This window comes from Perognathus longimembris, chromosome 24, assembly GCF_023159225.1.
Source record: "Perognathus longimembris pacificus isolate PPM17 chromosome 24, ASM2315922v1, whole genome shotgun sequence".
In the NCBI taxonomy this organism is placed as follows: domain Eukaryota; kingdom Metazoa; phylum Chordata; class Mammalia; order Rodentia; family Heteromyidae; genus Perognathus; species Perognathus longimembris.
In genome coordinates, this window is record NC_063184.1 from 21,281,814 (window position 1) to 21,309,054 (window position 27,241).

The 27,241-nt window shown below is 37.6% G+C and overlaps 1 protein-coding gene across 9 annotated transcripts in view; it reads right to left on the minus strand.

Annotated features, from left to right (window-relative positions):
* Bmpr1b (bone morphogenetic protein receptor type 1B) overlaps positions 1 to 27,241 on the minus strand; it is a 277,367-nt gene that overhangs the window by 91,863 nt on the left and 158,263 nt on the right. For 4 of the 9 annotated variants that reach the window (XM_048333724.1, XM_048333725.1, XM_048333729.1 and 1 more), the window contains one exon: positions 22,582 to 22,675. The exons of 2 other annotated variants lie outside the window; for them this stretch is intronic. The gene's annotated coding sequence lies outside the window, so the exon portion shown is untranslated. Of the gene's footprint in view, positions 1 to 22,581; positions 23,293 to 27,241 lie in introns of those variants that run through there. 3 more of the 9 variants (XM_048333726.1, XM_048333727.1, XM_048333723.1) reach the window with 3 other exon arrangements.

The window sequence follows — 27,241 nt, forward strand, 5'->3', positions numbered from 1 at the left end:
AGAAAAGGATCAGTAAACAGGGCACTAGCTGAATTTGACAGTTAACTCTTCCAGTTCAGGCCCTACTTCTTTTAGCCTACGATAGTCATTTGTCTATGCAACCCAAAATGGAGCCCTCTGCTGATTTCTTTGGACATTGTGACAAACTGTACCAACATACCATGAGAAAGACTTTCCAGTTTTGTGAAATAATAACTCCACAAGCAGCTGCATAGAAATGGGAAATTATTCCATAAACATATGATTCACTATTTCATGAAATCCTTTCTTTAAAAAAAAAAAGCCTTCCAGTGACTAGAATATTTTCACATTATAAATCAGAAATCTGTGGTAGTTAATTATTAATTCTGAAAAACAACTAGAGTACTGTGTGGTTAGTGGTAAATACCATCCCCCAGCTAGTAAATAAGTTATGGGTCTAAGAGCACACTTTTTTCCAAAGTGAGTAAATGGCTTCATTATTTCTTTTAGGGAACTATCACTAGCTCCTTTTAAATATATCCACTCTTGTAAAAAAAATTGTCTAACAACAATGTAGGTATTACCATATAATCCCAAGCTCTACCCACAACTGCTCATGGAGACAGTAATACCATCCTGGAAAATGACAATGATTTGATCTTTAAAAAAAAGAGAACAGCACCTAAATAACAGATGTGCTGGTACATTCTTGTAGTCTTAGCACTTGCCAGAAGAAGTCAGGAGAATCTCAAGTTCAAAGCCAGACCGGGCTATAAGACAAGCATCAGGCCAGACTGCTAGAAAGCAAGACTGTGTCCCTCAAAACAAAGCCAAAAACAACAATGCACATTTTGACAAAAATCACCATGCAAGATTCAAAACACTGTTATGTATGTGGGGCTGACATGAATTCTTTAGTAATTATTTCATAATATTCCAACAATAATTACTCCAGCTTAATTTACATAATGAAATTGGTTTTACTTAATGTGAGCTGATTGTATTGAAAAATGGTATTTTGCTCAAAATCAGAGAGTATTTCTCCTCACAGAAGGCTTTGACATTTGGTTACCCATTTCACAACAATACTTTCATTTAGGTGCTGAGATAAATTCATCTCATCTACAAAGAGATATACTGCAATAATACTAGTAGAAAACCTTGGTGAATAAGATGTAAAAACTTGACATTAGAGAGAAAGAGATACACTCTATAGCTATTCCTTCCTTCCTTCCTTCCTTCTTCTCTCTCTCTCTCTCTCTCTCTCTCTCTCTCTCTTTCTCCTTTTCTTTCTTTTTCTTCATTTTTTGGTGCCAGTATTCAGGCTTGAACTCATGCCTGGGCACTGTCCCTGAGTTGCTTCACTTAAAGCTAGGTCTCTACTATTTTGATCCACAGCTCTACTTCCAGAGTTTCAGTGGTTAATTAGAGATGAGTCTCATGGTCTATCTTGTTCCATTTGGCTTTGAACCATGATCCTCAGATCTCACCCTCCTGAGTAGCTAGGATTACAGGCATGAGCCACCAGCACCCAGCTGACTCAAGTGGTCTTTCATTGCCTTGCGTCCAGATACCACATCCCTGGAGCAAGGAGCTACACCTCTATGGATTCTACCAGGGCTCCATTCAAAGATGCTCTTGCAAACCCAAGGTCCTAGAATTCTCTTCCCCCAAAAAACAAAGTGCAAATTTCTAGCTCAAAAGAAGGCCAACTTCTTGATGGTCATGTGAGACAACGTTTTGACAAAAGGACTAAGGCACCCACCCACATGCATGCAAAAGAAAAGTATGAAGAACAAGAACAGAGGGTGGGGAGAGTCATGGAGAGATTACCATGTCCAATACAGAATTCATCCAACACAGAACTTGATCAAGTCTGAGAATTTCACACCAGCACTTCACCTTTCAACTTTACTTTTGTGTGAAAAATTTAGAAGTACCCCCATGAACAGGAAGAAGCTATGCCCGTTTGGTGTGCTGCAAATGAAGACAACCTTTCCAAATGAATTGGTCCTCTGATTGTCTTCATGGGAGTGTGAGCAGGAATGGGGGAGGGGGGCATAAGTCAATGAGCAGCTGAGCCTTGCTGGAACTCAAACAGCTTCATTCATTCCTCTAGGAATTTTTTTAAAAAGGATTTAAAGAAGAAGCTTGAAAGAATCTAAATGAGATTAACTTCTTTTCCCATTCTTTTTTATTCTTAATTTAGTTTTATTCTCAAAGGTGATGTACAGAGTTGTTATAGTTACAAAAGCAAGGTAGATGAGTACATTTCTTGTCAAACTTGTTAATTCCTCACTCATTTTCTTTTCCCATTCTTATCCTGCATCACCAAGACTTCTTGGGTCAGCCGAGAATAAACCATTATCGCTAGTGGATAATGTCCAGCATATTTTTACATTGAGATCACTTCTGTTATTGAATAGAAACTGTTACTGTATATTCTTTAATTTTAAGATCCATGTATGTGTCAAGAAAAGAGAACAAATTATTTTTTAATGCTTTACCAATGCATTAGCTTAATCTATAATTTCCAAATGGTTTAAATGTGGCCTATAGTTTTCCACCTGTACAAAAATGCACAGGGCTGCAAAATTCAGAAACCACTTTCCAAATAATACCATGCTCTTCGCTCTTCTTTCTCCAGCCCATCTATAATTGCTTAGATTTCAAATGTTTCAAAGATACTCATTTCCTCCATCCTCTCAATATACCAGAAAGTAAATGGGTAGGAAAAATTGGTATACTGGCTTACATATTAGCCTATCACTGTCACAGCAAAAAAAGACACAGGTATGAAAATAAATTCCAAGCTACATTTCTATCTTATTAAAATTCTTTTTTTTTTCTCAAATTTTTATTATCAAACTGACGTACAGAGAGGTTACAGTATCATACGTTGGGCATTGGATACATTTCTTGTACTGTTTGTTGCCTTGTCCCTCATGCTATCTTATTAAAATTCTAAGAACGAGGAGAGCAGAAACTAAGTATGAAACATATTTATCATCATTAGAGAATTAAGAAGAACTAGAACAAAAGGGAAGAACAATGGAAGGCATGACTCTCTTTAAGAACCACTGCATGCACTGATGGACATGTTAAATTTTTAACATGCTAGAACAATATTGTGAAGTTCAGAAAACTTTTAACTTAACTTACAAAGAAAAAAAAAACACGACATATGGACCTGGCTTTAGAATTTAAAAGCAAGGGATCAAATTGTTCACCTGAAATAACCAACGAAATACTTGGAGTACAGAATGCTTTTATTGCATATATCAGTTTAACGGGGGAAAATGAATGAGCAAAATTACATAAAGCATACGCACATATTAAGCATGATCTCCACAGCAGTAGGCACACAGGCCCTATTCTAACTTACTGTCCACAGAGACTCAGCAGCAATCCTTTTGATCCTGAAACTCAAAGAGCTTTTGTGTCTATTTTTGTGTATGTTTGGTTTAGGTTTATTTAAATGTGTTTTATGTTTGCATTTTTATTTATGTTTGACTTGAGTTGTATTAATCATGTCAGAAAGTCAAATGTATTTATTAATTTTTAAAAAGTGTAATAACATAGATGCGAATGGCTCAAACCTGTGCTCCTAGCTACTCAAGAGGCTGAGACATAGAGAACTGCAGTTGGAAGCAAACCTGTGCAGAAAAGTCAATTAGAGTTCATCTTCAGTTAACCAGTAAGTGCTCAATTGGACACATGGCACAAGTGTTAGAGCACCAGCTGTGAGAGAAACAACTGAGGGAGTGAACAAGGCCCTGAGTTCAGATCCAATACCAGCCAAAGAAGGTCAAAAGGAAAACTATGTGATACCATTGTGTTTTCAATTCTTTTTTGGAATATTAGTTTCACCAAAATAAAGCACTTTCTCCAGAGAAAAGTAATTCGATGCAAAATAGGTAGCTTAACAGGAGATAGAATTGATGTTCTACTTTCAATATATTGTAATTAAGTTATTTTGGTTCAAGTAAATAAAGGCTAATACTGACTCCCCCAGATGAATAGGAAAGGGAGCAATATTTTACTATTCTTTTCAGATACATTAGCTACTCCCCCTTAGTGCTACTTCAAAATTCATCAAGTACTGGTTTCTTAAAGTTTAGTTAGGATACAGAATCTGAATGGTTACATTAAAATCCATTTCACTATTTTGCACACTGAGTGATTATTCTTTCCATCCATAATTCACAACATCATGAAGTGATCAACAGGAAAATAACAGTTCACTTGAGTCTTCCAAACAATAACACAATCCTTAAACAACAAAATATCATATCTGGTAATAATGGCATCTATATGGCTGGAAAGGATTTTAAATAGTTTGATGCTTCAAGGTCATGGCTGCAGATCTATATTTTCTGAAGCTGGAGTTTGTACTTTAAACTTCCTTATATTGAAATGACAGTTGTTTTTCTTAAAGTAATAGATGCATTTCACCTCCATTTTCAAGATAATGTCTACCTTTCATCTAAGTCTGATTTGCCATAGCTCAACTGCCAGTCACGTTCTATTGAAAATGAAGTTTGATTAAGAAGGAACTACCTTGGCACGAAAAGGATTGAGTGAAACCATTGCCCTCTATCCACAAATCCCACAGAATAGTAAAACTCAGGTGACTTCATAAATTTGCTGATTTTTACTACTTTATTGATTACATTTTCAATGAAAACTTTAGCATGGCTTGCTGCCAGTCATCCGATGAGCACCACTTTCGTTGGCTTTTGAACCAGTGAAGCAAATGTCAGCACATGAAATAGGCAAATAACATCTTAGCGTTATTATAAAAATAGTTTTATGTGGTATGTTGTGTGTGTTGTGTGTGTGTGTGTGTTAACATGTGTGTGCTAGTACTGAGGTTCGAATTCAAGGCTTAGGCATTGTCTGTTAGAGCCCATTGAGCCCCACTTTGAGAGCTGCCACCCTCTTTATGGACTGAAGTGTTCATATGGACTAACAGATGACCCTCTAGTGTCCTCTCCAGAATTTAGGGGGAAAACAACTGGGAAATAATGATGTTTCTAAAGCCCCCAGGACTCTTATCAAGGGACTAGAGGTCTAGTATCCCTAGTAATAAAATTTCCAAATCTAAACCACTTCCTTTCTACGAATCTGTCTCATATGTAAAAGATGGAGTTCATCTTGATAAAAATCATTTTATATGGTCATGTGCACACAGCTATTGAGCCTTTGTGATCCTCTCCAGGGAATAGCATTTTAGGTCTCATTGTGGACATGCATAATTTATCATGTCCAAGTGTTTTTTGTTTTAGTTTAGTTTTGTTTTTACTTTTACCATCCAGTGTGATTACTTGTAGATTTATAGGCACATTCTAGTTACCACAAATGTAGGAAACCATACAACTTATGTTTCTTTGGGCTTGGCTTACTTTAATATAATTTTTCCAAGATTTTCCATTTCCTTATGAATGGTATAATATCATTCTTTGTGATGAAAGAGTAGAAACTCCAAGAAATGGAAACACACCTTTTTTGCTGCTTTGGGCTCTGTACCTTTTGTCTTGCATGTAAGTTTATCTGTTTTAAGGAGAGCAAGGCGGGGAGCACAGAAATGGTGGGACAAAGGATGAACAAAGGCAGCAGTGATACTCACTAGACACTATGTTAATATGAACTATACAATTTGTAGAGGGAGGATGGGATAAGAGGAAAAAACTGGGAGAAAGCAGGAGGAGTGACTGATATTGTTCAAAAAATATATACTCTTGGGCTGGGGATATAGCCTAGTGGCAAGAGTGCCTGCCTCGGATACACGAGGCCCTAGGTTCGATTCCCCAGCACCACATATACAGAAAACGGCCAGAAGCGGCGCTGTGGCTCAAGTGGCAGAGTGCTAGCCTTGAGCGGGAAAAAGCCAGGGACAGTGCTCAGGCCCTGAGTCCAAGGCCCAGGACTGGCCAAAAAAAAAAAAAATAATATATATATATATATATATATATATATATACTCTTTACCTGACTTGTGTAACTGTAACCCCTCTGTACATCACTTTTACAATTAAAAAATGGAAATTAAGAAAAAGGAATCAAGTCTTGTTCAGAATCCTAATATCACTATGACAGCATAATCCTACCCTACATAAAACAGAGAATTAAATCATCTTCAAATCTCATTCCCCAGCCAGGATAATAGACTCTTGTGCTATATAATCTGTAATATAAAAGAAAATTCTACCCAATTAGTCATTTTAATATTAGTTGGAGTTTAGCATTATGTAATAAAATTGATTTAGACTCATCAAGTTCAATAGATGAGTTTCGGGTTTGTTTTGTTTTTTCATCATTTATTAAATCATGATGGTTGAATGGCAGGAGAGTTTGTCTTAGTCATTGTTCAAAAAGCTTATTTCCCATTTCTTGGGATAGTTCCATCAACAGTAAGCTATTGTAGCTTCTTAATTTGGATCTTGATATTTGCCGGTCAGTGAATATTTACACTAATTACAGGATTTAGAACTAGAAATGATTCATACTTATTACAGGATTTAGAACTAGAGAGGACCTTGGAGTTGACCTAGTAACAGGATGCCAATGTGTTTGGTATGTAATAGTCGTAGAATCATTGATTTATTCTTGTAGTTAACTAGTACTTAGAACCTTGACTTTGAAGGACTACCCTAAGGATCACACATACTATATACCAAACAAAACAAGTGTCACTGACCTAATTAATCACCATAGTTTTTCTAACAAGCCTACCTTCAACAGCTCACTGCTGATCAAATGCCTACAGTGTTTGAAGCATCTTCATTTAAGGCTTATGGAGCATCTGCTAGGACACGTCATGGGAAATTCAGACAGAAATCAGTAGTTTCCACAAAAAAGACTGCAATTGAACTGGGGATCACAATATACACACATGTAGTCCATATTTAAAGTACAATAAGAGGCTAATTTTACAATATGGAGCAGTCAGTGCAATGGGGTAGACTGACAGACAACTTCAGACAGTATTTTTTTGCTATTTCACATGCTCAGTATTATTCTACTGCTTACCTTTTCCCCAATCTTTTCTTCCCATCTTTAAGAACAGTTTGCTGCCATATATGGGGGGGGGTGGAAGTTAGGGGGGAGTGTATCAATGCTGAGAAACAGGGCTTATTTTCTCATACAATTTAACCTTTGCCTGAGCAAGCCTGGAGGCATCTCTGCATGGGGTGGCTCTGCTCCTAGAAGCCATTCATGTAGGTCTGCTCAGTACCCACTTGTACCTGTAAGTCAGCCAAGGAAGCAAATGGCTGTGTTGTCTCAAAGGAAAATCAGATAAGAATAGCTTTATCCAAAATAAAATCAGTTGGAGGAAATACACGAGGAACTAACCTCTCAGGGCTCAATTTTTTTTACAAAAAAAAACTTATAAAAATAAAATTCTACTTTTATATAATCATATTGGACAGATACACAGTCACTGTTTGCAGGGGAAACAGCTTTGAAAGTCCTATTTACCAAATGTGTTCTTTACAGCCTCTTCAATCACTTTGAAGAAAAACATTCACCCACTTTTTCTTTTGGTATTTAATGACAAACTTGTATAATTTGTTTAACATAAGACAAATTTTTTTTTGCCAGTCCTGGGGCTTGAACTTAGGGCCTGGGCACCATCCCTGGGCTTCTTTTGCTCAAGGCAAACACTCTACCACTTGAGCCACAGCACCACTTCTGGCTTTTTCTGTGTATGTGGTAATGAGGAATCAAACAGCACTTCATGCATGCTAGGCAAGCACTCTATCACTAAGCAACATTCCCAGGCCAAGACAAAGATATTTTAAAACAGCATTTGAAAAGTATTCCTTTCAGCTGGGCACCTGGGAACTTATGCCTGTAATCCTAGCTATTCAGGGGTCAGAGATCTATGGATAGAGTTCAAAGCCATACTAGGATGAAAAGTCCCTGAGACTCTTTATCTCCAATTAGCCAGCAAAAAGCTGGAAATGTGTAACTGTAATCTCTCCATACATCACCTTTCTAATAACAATTTAAAAAAAAGATTTACAAAGAAGTTGGAAATAAAGCTGTGGCCCGAGACATGCAACCCAAGCATGCCCCCCTTGAGTGGAAGCTAAGGACAGCACCTTGGCCCTGAGTTCAAGTCCCAGAACCACATATATGCACTCTCTGTCTGTCTCTCTCTCTCTCTCTCTCTCTCTCTCTCTCTCTCTCTCTCTCACACACACACACACACACACACACACACGTTTCCCTTTCAATATCTTCAAAATAATTTTAAAATTCTGTCTCTCAGGACCACTCTCAAAAGTGCTTTCTTCCTTATTTATGACAGGCACCTAATTCCATGGGAAAAGGGATTACTAACTCACACTATGCTGATTATTAAGAAACTTTTTTCTCTCAGAAAATTTATTCCTTCCACCAAATGTTATTTCATTATAGCATCTTTCTATAAATACTTATAACTCTGCCTGGGTTATAAAAGTCTATGTATAAGATATAGTAAATGAAAGACAGATGTTTAAAACACTGGGTCCACAATGAGGTTGTAAATATTGCTAACACAGTAAATTTTGTGATTAAATTTGGTCTGTTTATGCAATAAAGGTATTTACACAGCTGGCAAGGCACCAAAAATAGCTGTCCCTAAGCCAATATTAATTCCAAATCAATATTAATTAGAAGCAGCATAGGTAGTCATATCAAAGTACTTGGAGGCTAGCTTAAGTATGTATGCTTTAGACTAGAAACGAATCATCGAAAGACTTGAAAACCTAATTTCTCTTGAATTAACAATGCTGCAAGTTGCTGAAATAGTAATTCATAATTTATTCAACTGTGAACTTGGACAATTTACTACCTCAGCTTCATGTTTTCTCTAAAATATACACCTGCCCTGTGGTAGGATTAAGACTCTGGACATGTTTGTATATTCTGACATAGATTTCTTTCTGTCTTGTTTTGGTGTATGTTTTTTGGTGGTACTGGGATTTGAACTCATAGTCTTGTGCTTGCTCTACAACTTCAGCATCACCAGGCCTTTATGCTTTGCTTACTTCCCAAATGGTCTTGAAATTTTTTGCCCAGGCTGACCTTGGACCATAATCCTCCAACCTATGCTTCCCAAAGTAGCTGTGATTAAAGATATATGTTACTTTCAGCTTCCTGAGGATAGTATCTCAATATTTATTTTATTTTATTTGCCTGTGGTGGACTCAAAGAAATATAATACTCCCAATCTGTACTTTCAGAGTAACTGAGATGACAGTGTAGGTAACCATACCCAACCAGACATAGACTTCTTGGTTGATCCTTTAGTTCCTCAGCTCAAATCCTGTGATAGAATTATTCATTTGGAACTTCATTTTTGAGGTAAAATGACAGCAGGGAGTTTTCAAATTCTCTAAATGGCTAATGGACATTAAAGGTTCCATCCAGGGACAATTGGGGATGGGACAATCAGTACATTAAACTCACAACTAAAAACAAAAGGCCCATTTCCTGCTCATGTAGAGAAACACTTCTATCAATGTCTTCAGTAAAACCTTGGAAGTCTAGAAGATGGGCCCACTTGGGCAACAGAATTCTGCTTTTGCAGGGCAGTAAGAAACTATAGAAATTGACACAGTCCTTGGATTAAAAGCTACCCAATGAAATGTAACCAGAGTTGAGACAGGTTGAAATCCTCATAAAAGAAGGCACTTCATTACTTACTGGGAGTTGTGTCCAGGTCATCTGTCACTCAATACACCTTTTCTCCTGCCTTAGACTTTAGATGTGACATCCACAGCAACCTCAGCCACTATGGACCACAGCATGTCATTGAAGATAAAACTCACATGTCTGTAAGAACAGTCTCTGAGGACTGGCGTATGCCAGTATTACTGTCTATGTAGGAGGCAGAGAGAGGAAAAAGGTGTCCTGAGGCTAGTTGGGGAAACACTAAAGAACCTACCTGAAAAGTGGGAAACAAAACAACAACCCCTCTGGTCACCCCACCCCCACCCCAAAGAAACCACTAAAGCAAAAAGGGCTGGAATATAGCTCTAGTGGTGGAAAACTGGCCTACAAAGTGAAAGGCGCTGAGTTCAAAACCCAGTATCACATCATCATAATGAGAAATCACACACACACACTTGTGTTTTATCCTATCATCTGGTACTTGCATGTAATTCAACTTGTGAATTGGAGAAAGTATATGAAAAGGACATGAAAAATTAAACGCACATGTTATGACCGGTGAAGGTGGGAAAGATAATCTGGCAGCCTATTTCAATCTCAAAACTCACCCGAAACAAGTCTTTCTTGATTGTTATTGAACAACTGAATAGTATTATTATTATTATTGAGAAAGCTACATTGTGACCTTTGAATTAAAAGGTGATTTACTAGCAACGTTCTCCCAGTTCTTGGGACTTGAAAGAACTGGCTTAAAAGAGCAAGGCCTTAATCAAATCTTCACATGATCCCACCAACTACCAATGAGGAAAGCCTCAGAAATTTAAATTTAGAAGCCCAACACTTTTGGATTTTTGTTCTTTGAGGGTGTATGGGTTTGAACTCAGGGCTCTGCACTTGCTAGGCAGGCACTCTCCCACTTGAGCTATTACTCTAGGCCTTTGTGCTCAGATTAATTTTCTGAGTTGAAGGTCACACTTTCTGCCCAGACCTGCTTGGATCAGGGTCCTACTTATGGTTCCCAAATGCAGCTGGAATGACAATCATGCCCCACTTACCCAGCCATTGCTGGAGATGGAGACACAAAACACTTTTTGCCTATGTTGGCTTTAAGTCACAATTCCCCTAACTCAGTTTCCTGAGTAGCCGGGATTACAGGCATAAGCCATCAGCTCCTGGCTTATTCCTCAATTGGATTAAACATAAATTTCCAAATGGATAACCCATTACTGATTCCAGGCTCCCCAGGACTTAACAGGTACAGCAACACCTGTGGTATCTGTCATGGCAGAGTGTGAGGCCTTTGGTGGATCCAGTTGTAAGTGGAAAGAGAAGAAGAAATGGCTTAGGGAAGAAAAGCAATGTGACAGATTCACTGTGCTCAAATTGTATGACATTGTAAACTGCTTATGGAACTCTAGAAAGCCACCATGTCATGACTTTAGCCCCATACTGTTTGAGGTATTCTGTTGTTTACTAATAGCGGCCTGTACCCCTTACAAACTCTACTGACTTGCCAACATGGTCTCTGAAAACTATCAGGCACACATTACTGGTATTGTACAAGCTCAATAGGTACGTGTGTGTGTGTGTGTGTGTGTGTGTGTGTGTGTGTGTGTGTGTGTGTTGGTTGGTTGAGAGGCTTGAGCTCTGGGCCTGAGCTCTTTTTGCTCAAGGCTAGTGCTCTACCACTTGTAGCCACGGTTTCAGTTCTGCTTTTCTGGTGGTTAATTGGAGATAAGAGTCTCACAGACTTTTCCTGCCCAGGCTGGCTTTGAACCATTATCCTCAGATCTGAGCCTCTTGAGTAGCTAGGATTACAGGTGAGAGTCACCAGAGCCCAGCTAACTAAGTATATTTATGTGGTAATCCACTGCATTTAACACTAGATTCTCTGATAATTCTAGATGCTCAGTACATGTGTTTTGCCCCAATAATCATATGAAATATTTTGCAAACTTTTCTCCATCATTTTTTTCTTAAATGACTTGCACCTGGCTTCTCATTATAACTACTGGTGAAGCTGATTATATATTCATTTCTTTGCAGTTTTACATATTCTAATTAAGAGGACCAAGTTTTAGAAGTAACCTGACAAGAATGGAATGCTCAGCATCTCCATGTGGGACCTCCACGCATGCCCAATCCACAGCAGCTAGCTTTGCGATCCATAAAACGAAAATAACTCACTCATTTGGGGCAGGGGAAGGGTTGTCAGAACAAACTCTGGGCATGAAAATGATTTGGCAATGTAAGATGATTTATTTGAGTTGCAAATCCAGCAACCTTCACTTGTATCTTACAAATATGGAGCGGCAAACACTCATGGACAAAGAAAATCCGCAGATAATTCCTTCATTTTTCTTCTGTACTTTAACTTCTTTCATACACCAAGTCTTTTGAAGAAGAAGGGGGGAAAAAACACAAGAAAATAGACCTTTAACCTTGACTAAAATAAAATCCATTTGTTTTAAATGTCATTTCCTGCTTTACATAATTTCTAATAAAGTTCCTGAAAAGCAGAACAAGACAAAGGTTAAACGACTAACAACAACAAACCCTTGCATTCCCAAATAACAAAAAAATGTGCTGTTGGAATGATGCGATCTAAACATGTTTGCTATCAGTCTGAACTAATGGAAAGGGATCTAACCAAGTCCAGTGAGGTGATCAATGAAGATGTGAGCTGTTGTAAGAACCCTCCATGTACTAAACATGGCTGGAAGAACATTTTTCCCTAAGTAATTTTTGTTTATTTGTATAAAGAAACCCTGGTCAGATGACAAATGTGGAAAGGTACAGACTGCACTGAGGATATAGGGTGATTAAGATGTATCCCACCTGGTAGTAGATACCAACGGTGCCTCTGCTGCTTGCAGAAGCTAAGCTGTGGCTCTTTGGTGTGGATTTCTGCTGCACTTAGTGGCCTTGTGCTTTCTCCATGCTATTTTTCAGATGTGGACACAGGCAAAGGATAATGACACTGCCTAATGGCCAAAGTGATGTACCATAAGGTTTAAGGAGTCAGAACCAAACTTTTCTGTGCTTGCTCTTCCTCTTCCCCCTCCTTCTCTCCCGCCTCCTTCCTCTCTTCCTCTTCCTCTTCTTTTTTCAGTATTAGAGTTTGAACTCAAGGCCTAACACTTCCCGGATAGGCACTTTACTGCTTGTGCCACCTTTAGGTCTTTATGCTTAATTTTTGGGTTTTGTTTTGTTGTTTGAATTGAGTCTCCTATGGTTCCCCTCCACGCCAGTCTGAACTGCGATCCTCCTATTTATGCTCCCCATGCAGCAGGGTTGACAGGGACACACCACCATGCCCAGTTTTGTGTCAATTGAGAGTAGGGTCGGGGGGAGGGGTCTCACTAGCTTTTGGCCCTAAACTTTTTGCCTTAGGTTGGCCTTAAACCACAATCTTTCCTACCTCCACCTCCTGAATACCTAAAATTACAGGGCAGCTATGCTGTTAACTGAATACACTGTGTAAAATTCCTATTTCCTCATCTTTCAAAGAGGGGGCTGGGTACAGTGGCTCATGCCTGTAATTCTAGCTACTTGTGAGGCCAAGATTGTAAGGATTGCAGTTCAAGGCCAGTCTGGGCAAAAACTTTGCAAGAACACAGCTCAATAGAAATTTGGATGCTGTGGTGCATACTGGCCCTCCCAGCTACATCAGGAAGCGTAATTAGGAGAAGCACAGCCCCGGCTGGCCCAGAGAACATTAAGACGTTATTTCAAAGTCAAACCAGGGCCAAAGGCATAGCTCAAGTGGTACAACGCCTGCCTTATAAATGTAAAACTCTGAGTTCAAACCCCAAGATTTCCAGGAAGGAAATTTAAATAAAAATATGAGAGGGTCAATAGTAATAATTCAACATAATTATCATACATGAGGCATTCAAGTATTTGTGGCATAATGTTGGCCTAAATACCATTAGTTTCAAAACATGGGAACAGATGACTTTAGAAAAGTTGTCAAAGACATTAAACATATTTTAATGTCCTATGATAAAAGTTTGCTTAACTGACAGGCATGTGATGTTTCTGTTAAAATTGCAAACACTGTATTCAAAGTAAAAGAATGTTTTTCTGATATCAGTAGACAAACAGATCACAAACAAAAGATAAAGGAAAGGTTGATGTTAAAAAAATCAATATCAATTTGGTACAACTGAGAACGTGCTATAATGCAGTAGCCCTTTATGATCAAGAAAAGAAACTACAATAAGGAAAGAAAAAAGAGAAGGGATAAAGAGGAACTAGAAAAGCAAGTAACCAACCAACCAAGGTGGAGAGGAAGGAGGAAAAAGTCAGGGGCTCAGCAGCATAGAGTTCCCAGACAGTGGGAGCTCAGAGCTGATCAGCAGCAGCTCTTCCCTAGCCAACCTGCTAGCTGACTTACCCAACCTGCAAAACTACTCAGCCCTACAGCAAATACAATCCAGATGTGTAAGTTAGTTCGTCATGTGTGTGTTCTACATGTCTTACAAAGTATAACATGTAAAACATATTCTATATTAAAAGTATTAAACTAGAATAGGATCTCGGGCATGCTTTCTTTCTCTAATATTAGGAATTAAAATGATCCATAATATATATGTAGTTATAAACGGAAACATATGTGTGTCAGGGAAAAATACTTTTCTATAATCTAACCAAAATATAATAATGGACTCTCCTGGCAAATCTTAGGGAATTTGCAGTGTTAAGAAAGCAAAATTGTGTTAATGTGGATATCCCATTTCCTATCCACTAGAAAGAACACACAGCATGCAAATAGCTTCAAACTGACCACAAAACCAGGTCCAAGTTAAGAATACATGGTTTCATGAGACAATTTTAAACTCACATTGTGCTTTGCAAGTTATACCTTTCTCTTTACCTTGCAACTCCCTGGGGCAAGATGGAGGGGAGAATGATGCTAAATAACTATCTATGTTTACCAGTAATGATAATTGAAGAGAATTTCTTGGGGAGTATAAATAGACACTTCAATAAAACATATGCATGGAATATTGGTTCATTTAAAATAAATTAAAAAAACATATATACATTCAAAGAACCCTAACTTCCTAAAGTTACTCTAAGTAACTGTCTAGATCTCCCAATAAATTACAAGTTATTCATGAGGAGTATTACTGGATACCTTCATAGAGCATCTACACTGTATAATGACTCACTTGGAACAAATAAACACATATACACATTAAAAAGAACCCTAAATTCCTTTGGTAGAAGGATGGATTCTAGGTCACCATGCTTTCATTCCCTATTATTGTCAAGTTCAATTTTCCAGCCAACCTCAGATGATAAACATAGATATAAATAAAAGCCAGGGACAGTGCTTAGGCCCTGAGTTCAAGCCCCAGGAATGACCAAAAACAAAAAGAATCCATTCTGAAAGCCATGTCCATTTATGCTATCCTGTTATATAATTCCAGGAAATGAATTGATGTCTGAGTGTTGGGTTCTAATAATACTACAGCATTCAGAATTTACTTTTCCTGCTTTACATAGCAGAGCTAGGTCTCACAGTAAGAAGATTGAGTCTCACCCCTGAGCGATTGATCCCGAAGGCTGCTGGTTAGACCGACCTTTCCCTGGATGTCACTTACAGTGTTCAAAGAGGCACCCGCAGGCAGCACTTGTTCCATTACCGGCAGCTCCTGGACAAGTCTCTTGCTAAGGTCACCAGACTTTCGAGAAGTGTACTACCTTATGCTGAGTACCAGGAATTCAAGTATCAGGTGTCTTTAAATGGGGCAGGGATGATGAAAATCAACATCTATAAACCTGAGGCAGGTAAAAGAAAAATTTAGCTATTTCCAAATGGACTCGAAGGAGAGGATTGTTCTCTTTCCAGTTTGAGATTTTGGCAGCTCTATGCTCACCCTGAATAATAAGAGGCTCCATCTGTCACCTGAGCTACTGCCCTCTTTCTATGCTGTGAAAACCTCTCTTCCTGAGTTCACTAGTTCATAAGTCGATCCAAGCGAAGAGATTCTGCACATCTGACCCATGGAGACCCAACCTATTATCTTCTGCTTAGAGAGGAAAAGAAAACGCGTAATTTCTCTGACATTACTTCCTCAGAAGATGGCCTTTGACCAAAGTTGAGTTTAACTCATTACCTTTTCTCTTTTTTCTTCTCTACAAATATTTCTATTACCTTGAAATAGTTGGACAAAGGAGTTGCAATTCAACAAAACATTTCATGAATACAGTGCCTCTTGATTAGTGTCACCCTATCAACATTCTTACCCACCCCTTCCAACCCACCTTCCTTCATTTTCTTAATTTTTTAGGATAACTAGCTATGAGAGGCTGAGCAAGTTCCTTTACAGTTTCTTTATCCCGAAAAAGGAAGACAAATAAGGCACCTCATATAGGAATTAGAGAATATTCCAAGATACATAGCCTTGACTAATAGTGGCTATAATCAATGCATAGCTTCTCACTCACACACATCATATTGTTACTAGGTCTGCTTTACCATGGAATCTATATAGCTTCCTGTCTTTAGTAACTTTAAGAGCCATGCCAAGTTAATTCCAACATCACCACTCTTAACATGTTCCAATGTTTAAATGTCACTTAATAAGAAATACTTTATGTCATAGAGATAAAGTGTTAAATGTAATAGAAACTGAGCAGTAGCAAAAGAGATTTAAATTTCAACCACAGGAGGACAAAAAGGCATCACTTCACAAAAATAGTGACAAAAAGAAGAACGATTTTAAAAGATTGCTGAAGTACTTGGTTAATATTATCCTATGGTCACAGAGCAAATAGTTAAATAAACAGTAAAACTGCAGAAAAATTACTCCTATTTCTGGATATGAAAGAGCTCTCCAAGTTTCAAAGGGGATGAAGGAAATATTGATTGCCTTAAAAATAAAGATATTTCAACAGACATTTATTTTCTTAACGCATTAAGATTTAAAACTATCCAAAGGCTTATGAAAATAGTTGTAATGAAAGGAATTTAAAGAATCAAGGGCTTAAGAGGTATCATCCAGTAGTAGAGCACTTAAAGGAAACTAATGTATTCTGCTTAGTTTTTTAACTATAGAACAGAGCATGGAATGAGTTTGGGATGATTTGAATGTTTGCATGTCTCACAATTGCCAAGAAAGGCTGAGGCTTCTGGTTTAAATTCACACCTAGAAAACTTTAGCTTTACAGAAACTCATTTTAAATATCTGCTTTCTTTGTCTTCGTTTTAAAAATCATCTCTAAGTATTTGTACAAAGGAGTTGCCATTCAACACAACTGTTTACGCGTAGAATGCATCTTGATCATTGACAAAGGCTGTTTCACCTTAGGGAATAAAAAAAAAATTATGAGCAAGAAAAACCTATTCTAAATCAAAAAGAAAAACAGCACCTAAGCAAAAAGTATACAAATGTATAAATGATTAGTAGTAAGATTCTAGTAACTAATGCTCCCCTCCAATTCAAGTTTGTTAGTAACAGAAAACATATGTAAAATAAAATACAACTGCCTTTTATCATAATAGCAAAGAAAGAAACTTCTTCACCAGAAAGAAGTCTAAAAGATGGAGAGGACAAATACAAAGGGAGAAGAAAACAACCCAATGGATTGAGCTCACAAAGGACTTACCAGGATCCCTTCATTGACTTGGGAGACTACATTGAGTTTGATATGAAGGAGGCAGGCACTGAGGGGGAGCATCTTAGCTAAGGCTCAGATTAACCCTCTGTTACTTTCACAATCTCTTTCCCTTCTATGTGTGCAGCAATTCTCCAGGAGCCTTAAAATGAATGTGGATGGAAGGAGCCCAGGAGCCTCAATTCCCTTAGCAGAGATGGACCCAAAGCCAGTAGAGATAGTTACGACACAGAATCAAAGACTTTACTAAGAGGCATGTTTAAAAGCTAGGTTGAAATCACATTTGACCCTGTTGTTTTGTTTGATTTAAAGACTTTCCTTGGTGAGAATTAATACAATCATTTTAGAAATAAAGAGATGAAAATATAACTACATCTTCCCTATTAGAACGTCTTAGATATGACCAAAGCATAAGACTTGTCTTTATAGTTTCTCTCATTTTCTGAAGGGTTATCTGCCATGTTCTTCTGGTTGAAAGGAGAATGGTCAAGAGCCATAAATGGGATTGTACTACCAAACAAAACAGGGGAAAGCAGAAGAGCCAAGAAGGGCATGTCATTAGAAAAACATATTAAGTATAGTTATGAGTGGAAAAGTACTCCAGTTAACTGGAGAGAACTACTTATTAGCTTGAACTTTCAGGAATTAAATAATGCAAAGTATGATACACCATGAATACACCATTATAATACACAATGAATACAGAATACAACTATGTAACTACATATAGAGAAATTCTTATAAGTTTTAAAATGGATATAAAGAAATTATCATCACTAATAAAACACTGACTTTGTAGTTATATATTATACTTTAAACTTTTTCTTATTTTTGTGGCACTGGGGTTTGATCTCAGGGCCTTGAATTTGCTAGGTAGGTGCTCTACTTCTTGAATCCTACCCTAGATTTTATTTACTTCAGTTATTTTTCAGATCAGGTCTCATATATTTTCCCAGGCTGGGCAAGTACCATAATCATTCTCCCTCCATATGTGGGGTGATACGTACATACTAACAGGTCCAGCATGTTTGTGGCAATGGGGTTTTGCTAATGTTTATGTCCAGGAAAACTGGCTTAAACACGTGACCCTTCAAGATCTCTAGCTTCTAAATACCTTGGATTACAGTCAGGAGCTCTGCATCCAACTTCATTCTTAACTAAATACTTAAAAATCTAGTGTTTTGTCGGTCATATTTATTTATTGTTTTCCCATTTTTTAATTTTTCCTTCTATAACAAGAAAGAGTTGAAGAAGGGCTTTTTAAGATTCTAGTTTCATAACTAATTTTACTCTTCTCAAGTTCTGTGAATTCTATGCCATGTATATTTACAAAAAAAAAAGAGTTAATTCACAAAGTATGCTGCTAACAATCATAAAATAAGACTACTGTTTTGGTACAATCCTTCATGCTTCATTCCAACCACAAAGTTCTTTGACCTTCTCTTAGTGGCAGCGCTGGTGTTTTGCCTATGTTTGTTTTTGTTCTAATCTCTTAATACTAAGGCGAGCTTGGGTTTCTGTCCTCACTGAATGACGGGAACGATGCACGTTTCAACATCCATGATCAAAGAAACCTCCGTCATTCCCATCTTTAGTGTTTATATTATTTGATATGCCAGTAAGAACTATACAATTTATACTAACCGATTTTTGGTAAGACACCTTCTCGATATCAACTTTACCATAGGATAGTCATGTCAGCAAAATACATCTAAATAGAAATTCCAAATTCAACTATGGGCTATTTTAAGCAATTAAACAGTTACCAAATTTTCCTATGAAAATACCAATCTTGTTTTCATTCCTGAGACAGATACAATTCAAGGTTAACCAAACAAAAGAGTCATATTCAAAGTCTGGAAGAGGTTTATGAGCTTAAATAGTAGTGGAAAGTACGGGCAGAGCGCACCAAAGAAGTAAAAATAATCAAAATGAGAAAAACTGTCAATTACTCTAAATTCTGCATGAAGCTTCATGTTTGTTTATGATGTGTAAGTTTATTTCCAATGCAAAGTACCTTTAGGTATGATAGATATTTAAAACATAATTAAAGACAAAATAAATTTTATTTTTATTGCATATCAGAGCTGCAAGAAACAGCTGCTATTTCTCAACAACTTTTTTAAACAGTGACTTCCTTTTCTTTCAACATTTCTATTTTGAGAAGCAAATTCTTCTTCTGACTGAAACGGAGGATCACCTTTCAGGTTTGGGAATTTGCAAGCCATAATTTCCCGTTATTTCTTTAAATCCCTACCTATCTCTGCAACAGTAAATACATGCTGAAGTCCACCTTTATTGGTAACATTGGAAGCAATTCCACTGGACAATTCTTTAACATTCATGAAAGCAGACCTACTCTCCTCTCAAGTGTTCTCCTGGCCTTCCGGGTGTGGTGCTATTCACGTACCAGGCTAATTGATTGTATTGACAGATTTCATCAAAATAAGTAACCTTTGGGCCTATGGATCTTCAATTTGCTCTTGCTAACCAATTTAATTGTGCACTTTTCCTTAACACATGCACAATGATGAACACACACACACACACACCATACCACACATACTTGTGAATATTTTCTGATCAAGCATTGCAAATGTCCCCCAAACATTTGCTATTTGTTGTTCTCTCCTTCAACCTGACTAATCAGTTTTACAATATCAAAGTAAAAAGACTAAGAAACACAGATTACAATAAAGTAATATATTGATATATGTATGCTATATATTACATATATTTTCATATATTATAATATATGATAATATGCTGTTGTATACAGTACAATAAAGTTTTTGTTTTAGTCAAATTCTAGGACACTTCTTATATATAATAAGTCTTTGTGGCATATAGTAGAAAAGAATAAATTTAAAATCTGAACACAGGTAGCTTACACTCCCAAGTAAAAGAAGTAGAAAACATTGTAATACCAGACTTTGTGAAGGTCAGAGGGTGAATGGCCCAAGCCCAGATTCTAGGGTGGCAGATATCTCCACTGTAACTGCACAGCTAATGCTAAGAAGGGGACTTTGGTGATAGTCAGTACCACCTAAAGGAGTCCAGGGAGAAACAACACATTGTGCATACTATTGAGACATTGAGTACCATGACAACACAACACAAACAAACAAACAAGTCTTGGTAATTCCTGGGACCTTGTGGCCACTATCCTAGATGGGCAAGAAAGCTGTGCCAACATTCCATAAGGAATAGCAGGAAAGCCATGTGTTGGCCCAGATGTGAGACTGCTCCCTCTGTGTTGGGGCGGGATAACAGATGGACTGGTAACCTACCAAAGGAAGATGAGCGGTGGGCTCCACTGGAAAGACAATATCAACTTCTCAAGTTGAGTCCCTCATGTTGCTTCAGCAGTTAATTAACACATAATACAAATACTCCACAAAGCTTTTATAAGATACCTGTGAATAAACATTACCTGCAATTATGATGAATAACCAGTCCCAACTGGTAACTATAATACTGAGAAAGTGTTTTAAGTTTGAAACCACTTAACCAACTTCAACCAAAATACAACCTCTTTAGGCAGGATCAACTCATATCATAATGTCCTATCATTTCTCCCCTAATTGAAGGAAAACTTCCTTCAATTTCTTTCATTTTAGTGATGTATTTGCCCTGGTTTCTTCCCAATATTGCAACACTGTACTTCAAAAACAAAAATACAAGAAGACAAAAAAATAGAGCCAGTAAAAATGGATTCAGAAGCAACATATTTGTACAGCATATAAAGCCTACTAAAAGCTATTGAATAAAAAGGAATGGTATTCATGACCATGACGTGTTACCCAAAGACAGTAGCAAAAAAAAAAAAAATTAATGATGAGCTTAGCCACTCAGGCTCTTTATATGGGCAATGCCCAATCGTGGACAGTCATAGCTGCATTTTCAAAACAAACATATTGCCCAAATTCCAAATCTAACTCTTCAGAGGCTGGCAGGCAGAATTGAAAGAGTATAAGGTCTGATTGATCAGAGGATAAAACAAACATTACAGAAATACTGCAATAGACTTTAAATCTAGGTAGCAATCAGATCAGCCTTAAATTAGGTAGATTTCACATTGAAACATTTTGCATCCTTTAAAAAACTATACATACATTCAGGAAGAAAGATACGGACAAGCACTGGCCTCATTTTAATGTATTTGCTTACATTTAGACCTATCTTTTCTACTTTTTTTTTAACCTGGTTGGTCCTATTTTAGAATGAGGTAGACTTTGCATAGTCCATCAAAGCTAAGTTTGTGCCAAAGTATTAGCTGTTCTTATCTCCCCACTGGCCTACAGTTTAAGCTCTAGGACAATCTTAGCATAACATTTTTTTAAATTAAATGTGGAGTACAGACACTCTGGAATAATAATCATCATCTGTAACCTAGCCTAAAAAATCTTACATTTCACTCTAGGTTTTAACATTCTGCAATGTAAAATAAACAAACAAGAAAAAATTTCACTCTATCAGTTGGTGTTTTTAATCTTGTTAGTGTCCAGCAATATGATTATTTTCTAATCCTTGGGTAGTCAATACAAATATGCAAGAATACAATGGCTTCATGAAAACACAGAGAAAATCAGAAAATACACAGAGAACATTTTCTTCCTATTTTTCAGCAGTTTTCTATCATGATAATCAGAGGTGCTGAGAATATAATAATAACTAAATGGGCCTATGTCAGCATTATACACACAGAGAGAAACATGTTTAATGTGTTCCATGTGATAAAAGGGGGAAATAAAAATAAGCTTACTGTATAGCCAGTGATGTTGGTTTAGTGTTTAGTAGAGGTCACATTTCATAGGGGACCAACAGAGAATGTCTCTGCATACACCAGTACTTCACACCTTGTATGAAGACTGTTCTTACTTCTCATTGCTTCCCAATGTCTCTATTCCCAAAGGTAGTAACCATTACACTTCAATACACTATCCAATGGACATTTTGACCTGATTACAAGTTTTGAGGAACTCTCTTTCTAGATACTATTTCTAGAGTCCCCACAGTTATAAACCTAACTGATACTAATGTATTAACAGTGATCTAAAAACACAGAAGCAGTTACCAACAGCTAAGCCTCACATTTGACAGGACAGAGAGAACTGTAACTGACAACGGATGAAATCAGTGTTAATCACTGTTTCCACTGCTCACATTGGGGTGCATTGCCTCTCCACCCCATTCTACGCAGTATACCAGGCTGCTTGCCACCAAGCACACTTGTCCCCCCAGCCTTTCGATTAATGGTGCAAAGCAGCCAACAGGGAGATGGAGTTTATAAGCAACAGCCAGCCTGAACTGGCTAATCACTTACCTTCTCACTTTCCGCAGGCTGGCTCCTTAACTTTTTGTTTCCTCTCTTGTCATAGCTCAGGGCCAAATGGTTATGATTCAGCAGAAGTTTAAACCTGACAGTTAAAAAGAATATCTTTCAGAAAGAAAGAATTAAAAACCACATAAAACACTGGAAATTAAAGTTCCTTCCACTGCTGTCTTCCTTCCCTTGCCCTCTGTGCCGTGTCTCTCCACTTCTCTCCCTCTCTCTCTCTCTCTCTCTCAGCTACGTAGTGGTCTATAAATACTGACCCTCACACTTGCTCAGTGCTTTACTGGCTCATGGCACAGGTCTGTGTTACTGAACACCGCTGTAAGACTCCGGCAAAGTTCTCAGCTGCTCAGACAAAGCAGTGGATTGGCTCACTACCCAGCAACCCTGTGCCTGCCTGGAAATACCATTTTGCTGCCAGCTTTACAGATGCGATGGGCCTTTCCTGAGGCCCAAATCAGGCACAGAAGGGCAATTATGAGGTTTGCCTGAAGAAGTCTAGCTTTTCTCAAGCAGGTGGAGAAAAAGGCTGGGGGAGGGGTTCTGGGAAGAGTGGGAAACAAGAAAGCAAGTGCTGCCTTTGTTCTGGCCAGCCAACGCATCACAAACCCTTTACCCAAGTCATTCCTAAATGTCATTTGATCAAGCTTTATAAACCTTAATTACTACATACTATGAGTGTCTGGGAATACAGGAATTCATTTTTGTAATTGTTTTATGATTGCTTCTCATTAAAATAGCCCTAGTAAATGAGTCATTGGCCAAAAAGAAATGTTTTGGCATAAGTAAATTCATTTACAGAACGCTATCAATGCACGGTAAGTATAAAACTAATCAGAAACATCATGTATTTGGTAAAAATAAACTAATATGTCATAATCTGAAAAATATGTCAATCAATTTATCATATAAACTTCTAGATTTACAATGATAACTGTTGGAATTATTTTCCTTATATTTTACATTAATGAAGTAATTGCTATTTTTACCTTGATTGAAGATAAAATCTGAGCTTTGTTCCTACATAGTTTGTAAGTCATATAAAGGTATTTATTATAGACATATACCACATGTATATAATTTCCATAATGTGAGTGATTAGAAAGTAACTTATAACTAAGGATTGCTACTTGTTGGCTTTATTGAAATTTTATCTCTTGAGTGACTGAATGGTGAAGAAATCTGAAAGCCTCTGGTCACTTATTTTTTAGATTCAAAAAGAAAAATCACCCTCCACCCAGGCTATGACTTTGCCAAGAGTCAAGAGAAAAATTTGTAACAGGCAAAACTGAAGTCCTAAATACCTAAGGCTCAAGGCTGATGCTCCACTAGGACAGTGATCTCAAACTCATTTTTTAAATTAAATTATCTTTAATGGTTGTACGCAGGCATTTCAATTCACCACTATGAAGTTATGAGAACAGTGCATCTCAATCAATGACACGCCTTCCATTATTCTCACAGAATTGTTCCAACTCCATCCATCCCCTCAGTTTTGCTGGTTGCATTTTCACATGTATATGTTGAATATTATGACTGTACTCACCCACCCTTCCTCTCTCTGTTTAGTTGCCCACCCTTCTCTTGAGCTCCTCCCATCCAGACAACATATGTTCCAGCTCCCTGGTGTTCATTTTGTCAAACTGTAAGTTGGTTTTTGAGAGAGTTTACATTAGAGTCCTCTCTTGCACATACCATAATTTCACCAATTTGTTCAAACTCTTTTTAGGATTCATCTACATGTGAAAGTTTACTGAAAATCTGACCAGCAAATGCAATTAATTAACTATGCAGGTAATTAACTAGCATAACACAAAAAAATGCAACTTAATTGCTACAAAACTTAACACACAAACAACTTGCACACAACTGAAATCCATTTTTTTTCCCAGCCAACTTCCGAAAGTTTATTTTCTAATAAATGAACTCACTGCCTGGAGAGGTATGTAGCTTGATCTTGAGGAGACAAGTTCCTGCTCTGAAAGACCCAGTGTGTGTGAGTTAGGGGAGTTCAATGTCATACAAGGAGTTAAGCAGAGGAGGACAGCCGAAGGAAGCAGGAAAATGAGCACCAGAGCCAATAGGAAAGACAATATAGGTCATTCCTAACTTGGAACTTCCAGATCTTAAAGAATGCCCAGGTTATTGAGGCAAGAAGGGGAATAATAAAAAAATCTAGTGGCAGGAAACAAAAAGCATGACATATTCAACAAACTTCACACTGCTCTTTCTCACTGGAACATAGCATATAATATTGATAGTGTTTAAAGGGACAGCTTTAGCTCATAAACTTATAAGTAAATATATTGGGTGGTATGAAAGTACATATAAATGTATTGGCTAAAATATGGTAGATTCAAGAGGGATCTCAAATAGTGTAATTCCTTAGAAAGGCAATGTCCAAGTTAAACAAAATAAAGACCAGGAAGTGGGTATTTAAGAGGGGTGGTGTGAGATGGGGGTTAAGGGGAAAGGGGTAAACAAAGAAGAAAACAAAGGGAGAATGCAGTTAAGAATTCAGTGTATATCCTACAAAGTTAAGAGCCAGGGAAGGGGTGGGTAGAAGAGGAATGGGTGAGAATATTGAAAGGGATGGCAATTATCAAGCCATATAGTATTCATAAACTGCTTTGTTAAATGTCAATCCCTTTGTACACTACTTAAATATAGAATAAAATAAATCAATGGAAAGAAGGAAGGATGGAAGAAAGGAAGGCTGGGAGGGAGGGAGGAAGAGAAGGAGAGAGGGAGGGAGGGAGGGAAGGAGAGAAGCAGGGTGGAAGGCAGGAAGGGAGATAATGAGGAACTATATAAACCAGGTTAAGAAACCTGGATTTTACAGAAAAGATAGGCTACCAATCTTCAAATATTTTTCACAGAGCCCTAAATGAATTTCGAAAAATTATGTAAGCCTCACTTCTTTATCAAGTTAATATCAAAGACCTTTTTGTTGATATTAATATGTAAATTTTCAATAAAATTTAACTTTTACACTACTGGAAAGAGTGAGATTTTTAAACATAATCAATAGGATCTAAACCATAGTAATTTGATATAGCCAATATCTATTTTAAATATGTAGACACCCCTTTTAATGTATTGAAATCGTAATGTCTCTGTTATTATTTTCTTTTCTTCACCTTTATTTCCATCTCATTTCCTCATAGAAGTTTTGTGCAATACACCTTTCTTTTTCTTTTTTTTTTTTTGGCCAGTCCTGGGCCTTGGACTCAGGGCCTGAGCACTGTCCCTGGCTTCTTCCCGCTCAAGGCTAGCACTCTGCCACTTGAGCCACAGCGCTGCTTCTGGCCGTTTTCTGTATATGTGGTGCTGGGGAATCGAACCTAGGGCCTCGTGTATCCGAGGCAGGCACTCTTGCCACTGGGCTATATCCCCAGCCCCTGCAATACACCTTTCTAATTTGAAGTCTTTAATTGGACTCCCTATCATACTTCTCGGCAATAAGAATTTAATGTAGAAGTTGAAATTATCCAATAATTACATTTCTTACACTTCCAGGGCTATGCACCATAGCAAAGAGGACACTGTCATGAATAAACCACAGCTCTTAGCTAGACCGATATTCATAAAGACCGTATGTAGAAGTTCGGCAGAAGAATGTTAGCTCCATTAAAACTAACAGTCCTATTGCTAACGAATTAAAAAGTATGAAAAAGTGTAAACAGTGTGTGACCCTAGCCCTGTGCCATTCTGGGAATGAAGAGAGTAAAAAGGCCTGTGGACTCTAGGATTTTTTTAAGGGGAGGTTAGTTTAGTAGGTGAATCATAGACAACTTCGCAGCAGGCAAAGCTATTCTGTGCATCATCCACAATGTAAACTTCAGTTAAGCCTCTTTCCCTTCTTCTGGAAGCAGTTGTAGAAGGAGAATTATCATTTATCAAAGGATTACTGTCTCACAGGGCTGAGAAGTACTATTTCTAACACTAAACACAATTCTGACAGGTGGTTTTGCCTTGTTTAAGATAACGAAAAGGAGGCTTACCGCTATTAAGTGGCTTGTTTGAAGTCTTACAACAAATAAATTAAAGAACTGGGATTCAACCCAAGTCTGTGTGACTAGACTACAGTAGCACATCCTGACTATTAGTCACTTAGTGAAAGGTGAATCCTGACCAGGTTGGGCAAAGCAGTGCCTTCCCCGAGAGCATTTCTTCCTGCACTTATCTCAAAGGACAGAGGGACTTTCAGTATTGAAAGAATGGACAAGAAAGTTAATGAATGGATGGAGTTAAAGTGACAGAAAGAACTTGGATGTCTTCCTGAAGGGTAAGGAAATATGACAAGTCAAGGGTAGCTGTTCTCTGGGCAGCAGGGTCATTGCCAAGGCAACTTTGAAACTGGGAGCTAGGAAAAGGAGTTGGTTTTAGTTTTGGACACCATGAACTTGAGACATCTATGCTGTCTCCAAGTGAATATGTATAAAAGGCATTTAAATATTCTGCTCTGTGCTAAAGAATATCTCTGTTCTTACACTGCTGCTTCACATTTTGACACTACATAGTTTATTCTCAACACAAGATCTCCGCCCCCCCCAACAAAACTGAGATAGTAATCTTTCCTAATAAAAACTCCATACTGCTTTCTCATCTCACTAAGAGTAAAATCCAAAGTCTTTGAAAGGGTCTG